The following is a 15,438-nucleotide window of genomic DNA, read 5'->3' as shown; positions in this document are numbered from 1 at the left end:
AGGATGCGGTTAACTTAGAAGAGTTGGAAAGACAACTCAACGTTGAGCAGAGGAAAATATATGACGAACTTACCATGCAAATTGATCATGGATTAAGTCATGACAAGAAAGAGTGCTCATGTACGTCGTTGAAGCCTGTCCGACTGTATGTGAGTGGAGAAGCAGGAACTGGAAAAAGTTTCCTTATTAAAGCAATTTCATGTTATTTGCAGGAAAGGACAGAGTCATCGCTGTCTTGTGTTGTCACCGCTCCAACTGGACTGGCAGCACATAACATTAAAGGGATTACTTTACATCGTTTACTGATGCTGCCAGTGGAGCATGACAACAAATTAGAATATCACAAGCTATCTGGAGATGCTTGTTTTGAAGTTTCAAGAGTCTTGAGGAAAATGAAACTTCTTATCATTGACGAAGTAAGCATGGTTTCCAATGTCATGCTTGCCTTTGTGCATTTGAGAATGCAAGAAGTTCTCAAAACAGAGTATGATGTGTTATTTGGTGGCAAACACATCATTGTTTTCGGAGATCTTCTGCAGCTGACACCAGTGAAAGGGCAACCTGTGTTCAAAATGCTCACGCATGAAGATACCAGGAAGTGCTTAGGGAGCATTGGCAACGTCAATATATGGTTAAACTTCAATTATGCTGAACTGCATGAAAATATGCGTCAGGCAAAGGATGAAGTTTACAAGACTATTCTACAAGATGTTAGAATTGGAAAAGTGACCGAGCATGGGAAAGAAGCTTTACATGCACGATTACTGACAAATTTATATCCAGACGAAGATGTTGTGCCTGAGAATATTTTTCAGAAAGTTACTGAGAAAAAATCTGGAATATGTTTGATGCCAACTCTTGCAGAATGTGCCAAATTCAACAACAAAATGTTGCATTTAGAAAAGCAAGAGATTGTGAAACTGGAAGCTATTGACAGAGTAGAGCATATGGGATCAACAATTATTTTGTCTGAGAATCTGAAAACAAAATTGGATTCATTAGAGAAGAGTATATCTAAAACTGCGGGTTTTGAAAAGACTCTGAATGTGTGCTTGAACTGCCGTATAATTTTAAGAAGGAATTTACATGTTGAAAGAGGTCTGGTAAATGGATCAATGGGTAATGTTGTTGATTTTGTGAAATACAGAAATAGAGATGGAATTGAATTTTTAAAAATTAAATTTGATGGCATTGAGGAAGTACAGCTAATTGCTCGTTGTTCTGCTAGATTTTTGCTTGTAAAAGACTTATATGTTCGTCGTAAGCAGTTTCCTGTTTGCTTGGCATATGCGGTGACAATCCATAAATCGCAAGGTTTAAGTGTAGACTGTGCATTGGTGAATATTGGCAGTTCTGTGTTCAAGGAGGGTATGGCATATGTGGCATTGTCACGAGTTAGAACTTTATCGGGATTGTACTTGATTGAGTGTGATGTCACAAACATTTGTGCGGATCTAGATTGTGTTAAGGAATACAATAGGTTAAGAAGAGAGTATGCGCCACATTTGCCTCAGTATCCTTTGTTTGAGAAACGTGTGGTAGGCCGGAAACGAAGAAATGTGACCAATACTGGGGAGGTTGTAGCAAAAAGACGAAAAGTCGATGAACCTGAAATTATAAGCAGAAACAAAAAGGATTCTGTTGAAGATGTTGTTGGTTTTCAATTTGAAAACAGTTCTGGTGTCAACTGCTATGCTAATGTAGTGGTTAATGTTTTGTTTTCTCTAGAAAATGTAAAAGAAGAGATTGTGGTCAATTCTGATCAAAGATTTTGCAGTTTGTTAAATTCTGTGTTAGAGAAATGTAGCACTGATAGAACAAACATAGAAAGTGTGTCTGAAATTCGAAATCTGTTAGACAGATGTTCAGGCCAAACACAATTCTCTCAAAATAGTCAGCAAGATTGTCAGGAGTTTTTAATGTATATGCTTGATGTATTGCATGATGAAGGTGTAGATGTAGATCACCTGTTTGGGCTTTCTTATCAATGGCAGCATGACTGCGAGAACTGTAGTGTATCAAGTACTACTAGTGTAGACTCAGAAAGATTTATATATTTAACTTTGCCAGACAGTAAATCAGTCTCTTTTAATAAGCTAGTAAAAGCAGCTGATCACAACATGGAGTGTAGCCAATGTAAATCTGAAATGATGTCCACATTATTTATACGAACATATGGCCAGTATGTCATTTTAATGTTCCAACGATGTAGGCCTGATGGAACAAAATTGACAACTTTAATTAAAAATTTTGTGGCTTCACAGTTGTCAATATCAGGAAGGACTTTTGTAACTGTAGCAATTATATATCATGATGGTCCTTCAATAACATCAGGACATTATACAGCTTATTTAAAGTGTAGAAATGGCTGGTCATTGTGCAATGATTCTGTTTTAATTTTCAAAAAAAAATTGCCGTATGACCTTAAAAACTCTTACCTGGTGTTTTTAAAACCAAAATTTTAGGGAAAGAATCTCGGGATGTGCTCTGAGGAATTTCAAGAAGTTCTAATGGCTCCTACATGATTTGGCCTTGAGGATAAGTGTAGTACAGAGACATAAGTTCTTACCATAACACTGGACGTCATGGAGAAATACGTGCACTTTGAATGAGTTCAGAAAAACTGTTTCTTTTTATAAGCTAATTGAAGCAGCCAATCAAAACATGGAGTAGAGGGAATGTAAGTCTGCAATGCTGTCTACTGTTTTACATTGCTTTGTCATTAAAAGTGATGTAGAGAATTAAATAATTGTACTAGTCATAAAGGTAGTGTAAGTCTGCTTCATAGTAAGCAGTATCAGTGTGATAGGAAATGTAGAACATGATTGAGCAAGAAGGGGAAGATATTACTAGTCCAGGATTGTGAAAATGATCTTCAACATTTTAATTGTGAAAGTTGCGGAAATACAACATGACGGGATTGGCTTAAAAGAATTCTAAGAGTTATAAATGGCTCAGACACGATTTGGCCTTGTGGAAACGTGTGGTAGAGAGCGAGAAGTCATTTATTGTGTGTAACATGTTTTTGATAACGATGGAGGTTTTCTTTCAGAAAGTGGCGGGTTGAAAGTAATAACAGCACAACAGAGTGTAAGCTGTTCATAGGACATCCTTGGCCGTCATGGAAAGTAAGTTAACTTTAAGGAGTTCTGAATTCTGATTTGTTATGTTGTATGGGTTTTTTAAACACAATCATTTTGATTGTGTTTTTTTTTCCCCGCTGTTATATGATGAATACCTTCAAGTCACTGTTTTAGTGAAATTTGATACATTCTGAGAACAGCAAAAATAAACCATTTAACATGTATAATTAATTCTGTTCTGTTTGCATTTATGATGTACATGTAGAACTGTGTAGGAGGCATGGAGAAGGTGAGGCTTCTGTAAGTGTCAAAGTTGTTGCATACAGTGCTCATACTCTACGTAGTCTTTTATATTTCATTACTTTCACTGTTTCTGACTGATCTAAAAAAAATTTTTTAAAAAGAACAGTAAGTATAAGGGAAGGAAAAAGACAGTTATGTTAAAAGAAACACAGCTATAGGGAATAAACTAGGGATACTGTTACCCGCAATCCTCTGCTGATGATGTCACTGAGCATGTCATGAATGATGTAATATGTGACATCATCAGCAGTGGATTACGGGTAATAGTATCTCTAGTTTACTCCCCTACAGCTGTCTTTCTTTTAACATAACTGTCTGTTTCCTTCCCTTATACTTACTGTTCTTTTTAAAAAACAAAATGTTTTGGGTTCGCTTCCGGTTCGCGTACCGGGGAGCGAACTGGGAAGCGAACTAAGAGAAATAGAGGTTGGCACAGTTCCAAATATTGTACCAATTTTTTAATAACGGGGAGGTAGTTCTGAAAAGAACTTTTTTTTAATTGTTTTTGTTGTTTTATATTTTTTTTATTATTTTTCTGAACATTTTTTTACTTTTTTTGAATTTTTCTGGACAGTTTTATATTGGGTTTTTTTTTTTCGGAGGGGGCAACGAAAACGATTCATTGTAAAGGGCTCAACAGGAGCAACAAAACAAAAAAAAAGAATTTATTGTTTGGGGCGTTTCGGACAAACATGAGCATGATTGTCAATAGCTCTGTTGATCAGAGTGATGCTACTTTCTCCGTAGCAAATGAATCCACTGCAATGTACGCAGACTTGTTTTACTTCACGAAATCTCGTTTGTATATTTGGCACCATCTCCCTGCCCTCTGGTCCCGTTACTTCCGGTACAACAGATCTTCTGGCCATAATAGGGAGATTATCTAGGTCGTCCTGTTCCTCTTCTTCCTCTTCTTGCTGAATTATAACTTTAGCAGGTGGTCCACTCTTCCTTGGATGTGGTGGAGGTGGTGGGGAAGCACCAGCTGAAGCTACTAAAGAAGCCATTGCTCACTGGTAACAAAGGGTCTTTCTCTCACAATGATGAAAGTCAGAGTGAGGAAAGAAGGAGGGATTTTCATCATTTGGGAAAAACAATAGTTCTCAACCAATGAAAAGTGTTCATTTTAGATTATATGACCTAGTCTTACATCATTAGGAAACCAAAAGTGAAATGAACCAATGAAAAGTGTTATTACCAAGTCACATGACCTGCTGTGTTTACGTTACGCGCTTTGCAGGGCCTCCCGGTTTGCTTCCAGAAACCTGTGCTTTGCGACTCGGTAAGCGTACCAGTTCGCTAACGTAGCACGTCATATGACGTATCACGCGACAACGCGAAACGTCATGCGGACGGGAGGCGTCACGATGTTGTTTTCTAACGCGGCAGTTGCGGTAAAGAAACGTTTACCGGCTCGCGGTCTATTTCGCGGCATCAAGGTCAGCTAACGGGAAGCTTCCCGATTCGCGAAGCGGGAACGAAGAAAAAAAAATATTTAAAAAAAAAGTTATTAATAAACATATAAAATATATTTTTGGATTTAAAGAAGAAAACATTTTACAGCTACAGATATTAGCTGTTAAAAAACCAATGAAATTCACTGAAAAAACCATAGGTTATAGACCATATATAGTTAGGAATTAGCATTTACAAAACCTTGAAAATTCACTGAAAAAACCATAGGTTATAGACCATATATAGTTAGGAATTAGCATTTAGAAAACCTTATTTTACTCACACAAAACCATTGAAATTCCATATATAGTTAGTTGCACTAACTATATATCGCGCACCCGCAATCCACTGCTGATGATGTCACATATTACATCATTCATGACATGGTCAGTGACATCACTGATGACATCACTGATGACATCTCAAATGACATCACTGATGACATCACTGATGACATCTCAAATGACATCACTGATGACATCACTGATGACAACATCCAGTGACTGTATGTTTCTGTAAAGTTAAAATATGTCTTATATATTGAAGAATGAGTGGATGTATAAGTGTCTGGATGATGTATTTAGTAGGTGCATGACTGACTGTATAAGTGGGTTAGTGACTAAACTGTTTTAAATTGTGCACCATTGTGTCTGTTGTTTTGTAATCTGATGCAATTGTTGATCATTAGCTATATGACTAACTATATGGGTTATTGATTAGTTGGCCAAGTATTTGTATGGGAGACTGAGTGTGTGTGTGGGTGTCTGGGAGGTGTATGACTCTGTGCATAGATGTGTGAGCAGTTGATTCACTAGATGTATCGGTTCCAAAGTGCATGTGGAATCAGCTGTATGGGCGGTTTACTGTGTGCATGAGTGTATTGGTGAGTGAATGGATATCTCAGTGCTACATGTCAAAGTAAGTACATATGTAAAACACAGTACATGTGGTAGTTGACATATATAAATAACTGTGCATAAGAGCCAGTGAATGTGTGAGTGGCTGTATGGATTATTGTGAACTTGTATCAGGGATTGTATAACAGAGTAAATATGTGTTATTATATGTTTCAATAAGTAAGGTGTGTTTAACTATATAGTTGAGGAAATGGAGGTGTGATTGATTCTTTGCAAGACTGATTAGGTGTGTGAGTAACTCCATGGATGAGTGACAGTCTGTGAGTGTCTGTTTACACTGAGTGTATCTAAGGTTATATTAGAGTCTGAAGAGGTTCATCGTATCATCACATGAATGATGTCATGAGTAATGTCAAATGAGATGTCATCAGTGATGTCATCAGTGATGTCATTTGAGATGTCATCAGTGATGTCATCAGTGATGTCATTTGAGATGTCATCAGTGATGTCATCAGTGATGTCACTGACCATGTCATGAATGATGTAATATGTGACATCATCAGCAGTGGATTGCGGGTGCGCGATATATAGTTAGTGCAACTAACTATATATGGAATTTCAATGGTTTTGTGTGAGTAAAATAAGGTTTTCTAAATGCTAATTCCTAACTATATATGGTCTATAACCTATGGTTTTTTCAGTGAATTTTCAAGGTTTTGTAAATGCTAATTCCTAACTATATATGGTCTATAACCTATGGTTTTTTCAGTGAATATATATATATATATATATATATATATATAGTCGCCAGTAGCTAGTTATAGTTAGAACCTAGTTTCCATAGGAAAAGCATTTTTTGATTTGCTAATAACTTTGTTGTGTTTGACGAATCTTCATGAAATTCTCCCAGAAAAACAGTCTATCCAGGTCAGCTCCTATCCTGAAAGTTTGGGGGTGATTCGTCAAGTGGGGGCTGAGAAAAAAGGGGGGTCCTAAAAGGTGTTTTCTCCATGTTGATTTCCATAGGAAACTTTAGAAAGGGCTACAGCCCGAACTGCTAAACGGAATCACACCAAATTTTGCAAAAAGGTAGCACTTGGTTCAGAAAGGGATCTTTTTTTTTTTAAATGGTGCAAATCCGTTCAGTAGTTGTTGAGAAATTAAAAAAAAAAGAGTCAAAAAATCAATTTCCTATAGGAAACTTTAGCCAAGGCTACAGTCCGAACTGCTGAACGGAATTACACCATATTTGCCAAAAAGGTAGTGCTTGGTCCAGAAAGCAACCTTTTTAAAAATGGTGTAAATCCGTTCAGTAGTTACTGGGAAATTTAAAAAAATCAAAATATCGATATCTAGAGGTGCGGTGGATCCGCGCACTCTCAGACCACGAGCTTTATTCTAATTGGCTATCAACACTCCAAACCAGGAAGTGTTGGCAGCCATCCTGTAGCCATCTTGTGACGCGGTAGAACCGAATCACAAGAAAAGAGAAAAACAAACGCGAAAAAGAAGAAAAGGGGGCAGGGTAGAAACACCCTGACCCCCTAGGCCTGCTCATGGAGTCCCACAAGGACCCCAGGGCCCAAAAAAGCATTTTTTTTTAAATCGGCCGAATTCGCGCTTGGTGCGCGAATCCGGCAGAGACAATTTAAAAAAACAAAGCGCGGGCTCTCGAGCTTTGTTGTATTGAAGCCCCCGGGTGGGCCAGGTCCTGGGGGCACTGAAAAAAATGTGTGGATCATCGATGATCTCTTTTTGATATATAGAGGCACAGAAGAACAATTCGATTAATATTTCATAAAATTGAATGCAAATGAAATAGGTCTCTCATTTACCAGCACCAAGAGCAAAACAGATATTGAGTTCTTGGACACAAGGATCTATATAGACAACAATGAAATCCACTCAACACTGTTTCGAAAAGAAACTGCTACAAACAGCATATTGCATGGGACCAGTTTCCACCCCAAATCACTTCTGTAAAGTATTCCATATGGGGAGATGATAAGAATGAAGCGAAATTGCTCAAAAGCCACGGATGCCACTGATCAAATTGAAGAAACCTCTAAAAGACTGAAAGCTAGAGGATACCATGAATTGACACTGAAAAAATTTAAGAAAAGAGCAGCTAGAAAAACAAGAGATGAAACTCTAATACCAAAGAAAAAAGAAAAGGACGAAGAGGAGCAACAAGCACCCGGATTTATAACAACTTACAGTAAGAAGAGCTCAATGATAACCAAAAAGATTAAGAAATACTGGCACTTAATCTCAGGAGACCCGGACATTGGCAAAATCTTGGGCCCATATCCAAATGTGACATACAGGAAAGCAAGATCATTAAAAGATGTACTTGTACATAGCCATTTTCAAGAGAATAAAACATCAAACTGGCTATTGGAACAACGGAAGGGCTTCAGAAAGTGTAACACGTGCAAGGCGTGCAAAATTGGAAAGAACGTCAAAAGCATCAAAGATCCACATGGTAACACCATAAATATTGAACAAGACATCACCTGCACGTCACAATTCGTCGTGTATGTGATAGAATGTAATTGTGGGATGAAATATATTGGCAGCACCACATGTATGGTAAAAAAGCACATACTGGAACATATCCGAGCTGTCAAGAATGGGAATTTTGCGTATGCAACTGCAAAACACCTTGCAACATGCCAGAAAGGGAACTGGAAAGCAATGCAATACTATGCAATCCACATGATCCCCCCGGGAGAACGAGGGGGCAACAGAACTAAGAAATTGCGTCAAATTGAGTCTAAATACATCATAAGAATGAGAACGAAACATCCCCGTGGGATCAATTTTGATGAGGAACTTTATGTTCACCTGGATTAATCAGCAATATGATTATAGAAAGGAGCCAAACAGACTTCAACATAGCTGATAGGGTACTATACCCTAACAATGAATGACTGGAACTGTCTAGAAACAATACTGCGCTAGTGACATAAATAGTGTACTATACCATTTAACTACAGTGCTACAAATCCATAAAATGAACGAACTACAAACAATGTAAATCGATAGTAATAATTATCGAATAAAACAATGTAATGACAAAAAATGAAATTGCTCACACATAGTCCTTTTGATATTAATTTGGAAAATGTTTGAATTGTTGAAATTGTATAAAGTTTTGGTTTTAAATTCACTGAAAACACTACACGTCCCATAATGCCTCATTGTGGCAGACATGGGTACAAATAGTGAAAGCAAAAAGGCACTCACTAACCGTGAAAAAAGCCTGTGAGGCTGAAACGCGTTGGTTGAGTTGGTGTTTGGTTTGGTATGAATAAATAATACCAATAACAACCAGATCTGGAGTGCCGTGTCATTTGTGGAATAATTGAAATTGGTGGCCAGGATCCGGCCACAAACGCAGAGCACCCGCTGTGGAGCTAGATGGCTGACAAGGGATCCCTTTGGGAGTAATATATATATATATATATATATATATATATATATATATATATATATATATATTACTCCCATATATATATATATACGGTCGCCAGTAGGTAGTTATAGTTAGAACCTAGTTTCCATAGGAAAAGCATTTTTGGATTTGCTAATAACTTTGTCGTTGTTTGACGAATCTTCATGAAATTCTCCCAAAAAAACAGTCTATCCAGGTCAGCTTCTATCCTGAAAGTTTGGGGGTGATTCGTCAAGTGGGGGCTGAGAAAAAAGGGGGGTCCTAAAAGGTGGTTTTCTCCATGTTGATTTCCATAGGAAACTTTAGAAAGGGCTACAGTTCGAACTGCTGAACGGAATTACACCATATTTGCCAAAAAGGTAGTGCTTGGTCCAGAAAGCGACCTTTTTAAAAATGGTGTAAATCCGTTCAGTAGTTACTGGGAAATTTAAAAAATCAAAATATCGATATCTAGAGGTGCGGTGGATTCGCGCACCCTTCAGACCACAAGCTTTATTCTAATTGGCTGTCAACACTCCAAACCAGGAAGTGTTGGCAGCCATCTGGTAGCCATCTTGTGACGCGGTAGAATCGAGTCACAAGAAAAGAGAAAAACAAACGCGAAAAAGAAGAAAAGGGGGCAGAGTAGAAACACCCTGACCCCCTAGGCCTGCTCATGGAGTCCCACAAGGATCCCAGGGTGGGCCAGGTCCTGGGGGCACTGAAAAAAATGTGTGGGGGGCCAATACCCCCACACTACCCCAGGGACCGCCGCCTCCCGGGGCTTGACTTATGAGTTGCGGGGGGCATGCAGCCCCCCACAGCCCCGGGGCTACTTTTTAAATGTTTGGGGGGCCTTCAAGGACCCCCAAGCCCCAGGGACCACCACCCCTGGGACTTTTATTAATTATTTGCGGGGGCACATGGCCCTTCTGCTTCCCCGGGGACCGCCACCCCTGGGGCTTTTTAAATAAATTAATAAACGAGGCACTAAGATGCAAATGTGGGGTGCGTTACGGACTCCTGAGTGCCAGGGACCACCACCCCCCAGGGTTGGCTCCTGCAGTGTCCCGGGGTGCCCACCCCGGGACACTGCTGTTTGCAAGTGTTTGCATGTTTGCACACACGTCCTACCCACCCACACACACACCCCGGCAACCATACAAATACTTAGGCAACCAATCAATAACCCATATAGACACTCATGTAGCTACTGACCAACCAATGCAGTAGCTTATACAACAACAGACAGACTGATACAGACATTCACACAGTTTAGTCACACTCATGCATTCAGTAAGACACATGTAATCACGTACTTACACAGTCAGTCACGCACCTACTAAATCCTCCATTCAGACACTTATACACCCACTCATTCTTCAATACACCTTGGCATATATATAATGCATATTTAAACTTTAAAGAAAAACACAGTCAATGGATGATGTCATCAGTGATCTCATTTGAGATATCATCAGTGATGTCACTGACCATGTCATGAACGATGTAATATGTGACATCATCAGCAGTTCATTAAGGGGGCGCAAGTTATAGTTAGCTGAACTAACTATAATAGGGGAAATTTTATGGTTTTGTACAAGAAAAATGTCCAACTAACTATAATGTCCCTGAAACCTACGGTTTTGTCTGTGAATTTCAAAGGCTTTTTAAATGCTTATTTCGAATTATAATTTTCATTAAACCTATGTTTTTTTCAGTAATTTTGAACTTCTTTGGGTGATATTTTGTAACTTTAATATCGTAAAAAGAGTGTTTGTAATTTTTTTGTTTGTTATTAAAATAATATAATATCTTCTGTTTTCTTAAATATTCATATATATTTTTTTGGGGAGAAAAAAGTGGAGTCACGCACCCATCGTGTACCTATCTTGGTGGGTGTGCGGATTCAAACCGCCATATTAGTAAAGTCGTGAAGGATGCGCATTTTAGCCAGCCCACTCCGCTTACGCTTACAGGGAGGGAACTACAGCGCTACATGTCCATCGTCTTCCCTGTAGTGATCTGCTGATCACAGGTTTAGTTGTCAGCAAACCACAGCCACTACCTCATGGCTAGTTTACACCCACACCACACCCATGCAGCACAGGCGTCACAGGACATGTAACCCTGCCAATAAAAAGGCCGGGCGCACGTGCTCCAAGCTATTTCCACTCTCTATCTGGGTGTATCTGTGTGGTTATTATGTTGGCGGCAGCCAAGGCATTTTGACCTACATGGGCCTCCCGCAACGTGGCTATGACTTGAGGTACACAGAGTTGGTGGCAGCCAAAGCACTTTGCGGGACACTGGCCTCCTGCCACGTGGCGATGACTTGAGGTGCACAGAGTTGGTGGCAGCCGAGGCATTTTGTCTGACACGGCCCTCCCGCCACGTGGCGATGACTTGAGCTGCACTGAGTTAGTGCCACCAGAGTTGAGTGGATGTGCAGCCTGCGATGATGCGTAGGCCTCGCTACACCATCCTGGCAATCAAGACCCGATTTGAATTGTGAGCTCGGGTGGACCGTGTGTATGCCAAAGGCAGTTTGCGGCACTTACATGTAGCTACAAAAATCTGCCAATAAAAACAAGGGCTCTTTTTAGAGCAACCCAATAACCCAACAGGCCCTTTCCTCCACTTTTAACTTTGTTTTACTGATTTCTTGTGACTCTGTTCTACCGAGTCACAAGATGGCTGCCAACACTTCCTGGTTTGGAGTGTTGGCAGCCAATTAGAATGAAGCTTGTGGTCGGGAGGGATGGCGAACCCACCGCGGCCATAGATAGCGATAATTTTTTTAAATTTTTCTCAGCAACTAATGAACGGATTTACACCATTTAAAAAAAAGGTCGCTTTATGAACCCAGAACTACCTTTTTGCCAGTTTTGGTGTAATTCTGTTCAGTAGTTCGGGCTGTAGCCTTGGCTAAAATTTCCTATGGAAATTTTTTGGGGAAGCTTTTAATTTTGAATTTCTCAGCAACTACTGAACGGGTGTACACCATTTTAAACACAGGTCGCTTTCTGAAGCAAGCGCTACCTTTTTGCCAAATTTGCTGTAATTCCGTTCAGCAGTTTAGGCTGTAGCCATGGCTAAAGTTTCCTATGGAAATTAACATGGAGAAAACACTTTTTGGGAACCCCTTTTTTTTCAGCCAACCCTTGATGAATCACCCCCAAAGTTTCAGGATAGGAGCTGACCTGGATAGGACATTTGTTTCAAGAATTTCGCAAAGATTCGTCTAATGACGCCAAAGTTATTAGCAAATCAAAAAAAAATGTTCCTATGGTAACTAGGTTCTAACTATAACTACCTACTGGCAACCGCCAGTAAGTAAAAAAAAAAATATATATATATATATATATATATATATTACCTAATGGCGGTCGCCAGTAGGTATTTATAGTTAGGACCTAGTTACCATAGGAAATTGCGAACATTCTATTGGGAATACCTTTGGTGCTGATTGAGGGATCTGCCTGTAAGTTTCCTTAAATTTGCCTCGCTGCGCTCCACTCCTTCCCTGAAAGTTTCAGGGGGGATTCGTCAAGCGGGGGCCGAGAAAAAACATTCTGACAAGGCTACAGCTCGAACGGCTGAACGGAATTACACCAGATTTGGCAAAATGGTAGGGACTGGTATGCAGCAGTGCCTTTTGTATGTTTGGTGTAAATCCCTCCAGTAGTGGGAAAATTGAATGTGAAATTGAGTCTAATGCAATTTTCCATAGGACCTTTAGACACAGCTACAGCCCGAACGGCTGAATGGAATTACTGCAAACTTGGCGAAATGGTAGAGCCTGGTATGCAGAAGTGCCATTTGTATATTTGGTGAAAATCCCTTCAGTAATTGTTGAGAAATTTGACTTTTTTCAAATTATATATCTATAGGCGCACACGGGCCTATAGATACGCGCTCACGGGTACGTAAGGGCTTGCAACGTCCTTGCACTGTCCGTGCACGTGCGCGGACCTTAGCGTGCGTGCACGGAATTCTGATTGGCTGTTGGACGTCTGTCAACATTCCATTCAGTCGAAATGAGGAAGTGTTGTCCGCCATCTTGTTTTTGTGGCAGATGATAGTGGTTGTAAACAGAAGTGTAATAGTTGACAAGGAGGCAGGGTATAGATTCCTGAGCCCCCTAGGTTTTGTCATGGTGTCTGTAAAGGACCCCGAAGGTTGAAAAAAAGAAAAATAAATGTTTTTAAAAATCACGGGGTCCGCACACCGTGCGCGGACCGCGGCTCAAAAGGACAAAAAAGAAATACATTAAAATAACAAGTTTCAGTGTTTAGATGTTGGTTGAGTGCAACATTAAGTGATGACTCTTTCACCTTTGGGTTTAGGTAGGTGTTTTGTGGAGAGTTAGTATGGTAATTGGTAGAGAGCATTGGGGGTAGTTTGAAGATTATGTGAGTTTGAATGTGTTGATAATTTGAACCAATTAAAATGTTACTTTGGTTTTGATTTTGTGTGTGATGATATGTGATTGGCTGGGTATTTGAATATGTATGAAAAACGAGAGGGAAACACAGCCATTTTGAGATTTTAGTGTTTGAGGTATACTTCTGAGGTGTGAGATTGAGACAGAATTTACTGTACAACAGTTTTCTAGAAGGTGAGTTGTTAATTTGTAAGGAGAACTCTGTTGTTCACTTTAAGTTAATAGGAAAAATGTTTTCTGTTAGTTATTTAATGTTTTTCTGTTATACTTATGGATCGAGTAGGGCAACATCAGATGCAGTGCTTTATATTTTTAATTCTTGCTTGATACTATACATTGTCCAGGGAAACACGGCCATTTTGTGACTAAAGTGTCTGAGGTACTTTTGTGTGGACATTTTGGTGTTCAATTTCTGGTGTGAGATTTACACAGTAGTAACTCTTCTTATAGAATTTAATAGTTTTTCTCTGCCCTATCTCACTCTTACCGTGCAACATCTCACTGTCTTTCTCTTTCTTTTAATAGTACACTTACATCAATAATGGTTGACTGTTATTGAGGATGTTCCTGTTGATGAGAGTAATCCTGAAGGAGAGCTTTATGATGGAGGAGATGGCATGGACGATTTCTATGATGAATCCTTGGATTCAGATTTAATGGAAGCTCTGGAGTTCATTGAGTTTGAGGATTCTTTTTGGGAGATTTTCAATATTGACATTGCTGATGATGCAATCTTAGACGATCATTTCAATTTTGGAAATTCCCAACAATAAATTTAAATTTAGTAAATAAATATTGTATGAGAATTTATACTTAACTAAATGTAATTTATGAGGTAGTAGCAAACTGATAATGTTTTGTTACATAGTAAGTTTACTCATAAATACTTCCGTTCTTCCCCAAAATTTTCTTAAATGTGTATTTGACATCTCTTCTTCATGTCCTGCATCCTTTCACTCACTGTCTGTCTCTGATGCAGAAGATTGCAACATAAGTAAGTTTAAAGAACAGCAAGTGTGTCTCACCAGAGCAGGAAATCATGCAGTAAGCGCTGTTTCTCTTTCTTTTAATAGTACACTAACATAAAATGATGAATGAAAATGAGGAGCCTACCAACATCTTCTTTGAAATAACAGCAACGTTTATTGAGGCAACTTATTCTGAGGTGTATATTGATCCTATAGATGAAACAAATCATGAAGAACATGAAGGAGATACCATGGCAATTTTTTTGATGAAACACTAGATATGGAATTAATGGAATGTGTAGACGTTGTCGAGTTTGACGAATCATTTTACGACACTTTGATGGATGAAATTTCTGATGAAGAAATGCTACAAGTTCTTTTAGATTTTGAAAATTCTGATAAATAAATTTTAATTTAGCAAAGAAAAATTGTTGTGAAAATTATACTTATTTAAATGCAATTTATGAGGTAGTAGCAAAGTGATACAATTTCGTGTTCTTCATGTTCTGTATCCTTTCTGTCACTGACTGTCTCTGATGCACTAGTTTACAACATAAGTAAGTATATAGAACAGCAAGTGTGTTTCACCAGAGTAGGAACTCATGACCCCCTACGCCAATTCTGACCACACATTGAGAAAGGAAGGAATCATGTGAACAAATCTGTTTCTGCTTTCCTGAAAGACTACAGTATGGATTCAATATATCACAATAACTTGCATTACAACATACAAGGTATCTACAGAGGAGACGATGTCCATTTCCATTTAGTTTTATTTTTTTTAAAACAAATTCCAATAAGTCCACGCACCGTGAATGCTCGGTAAATGCACAGTGCGCGAACCCTATCGCCGCCATTTTGTGGTTCCAGAAGAGAGTGATAAATATAA

The sequence above is a fragment of the Lissotriton helveticus genome, chromosome 4_1 (assembly GCF_964261635.1).
Source record: "Lissotriton helveticus chromosome 4_1, aLisHel1.1, whole genome shotgun sequence".
NCBI lineage: Eukaryota > Metazoa > Chordata > Amphibia > Caudata > Salamandridae > Lissotriton > Lissotriton helveticus.
The sequence above is the reverse complement of the archived record's forward strand: the minus strand, read 5'-3'. Positions refer to the sequence as shown.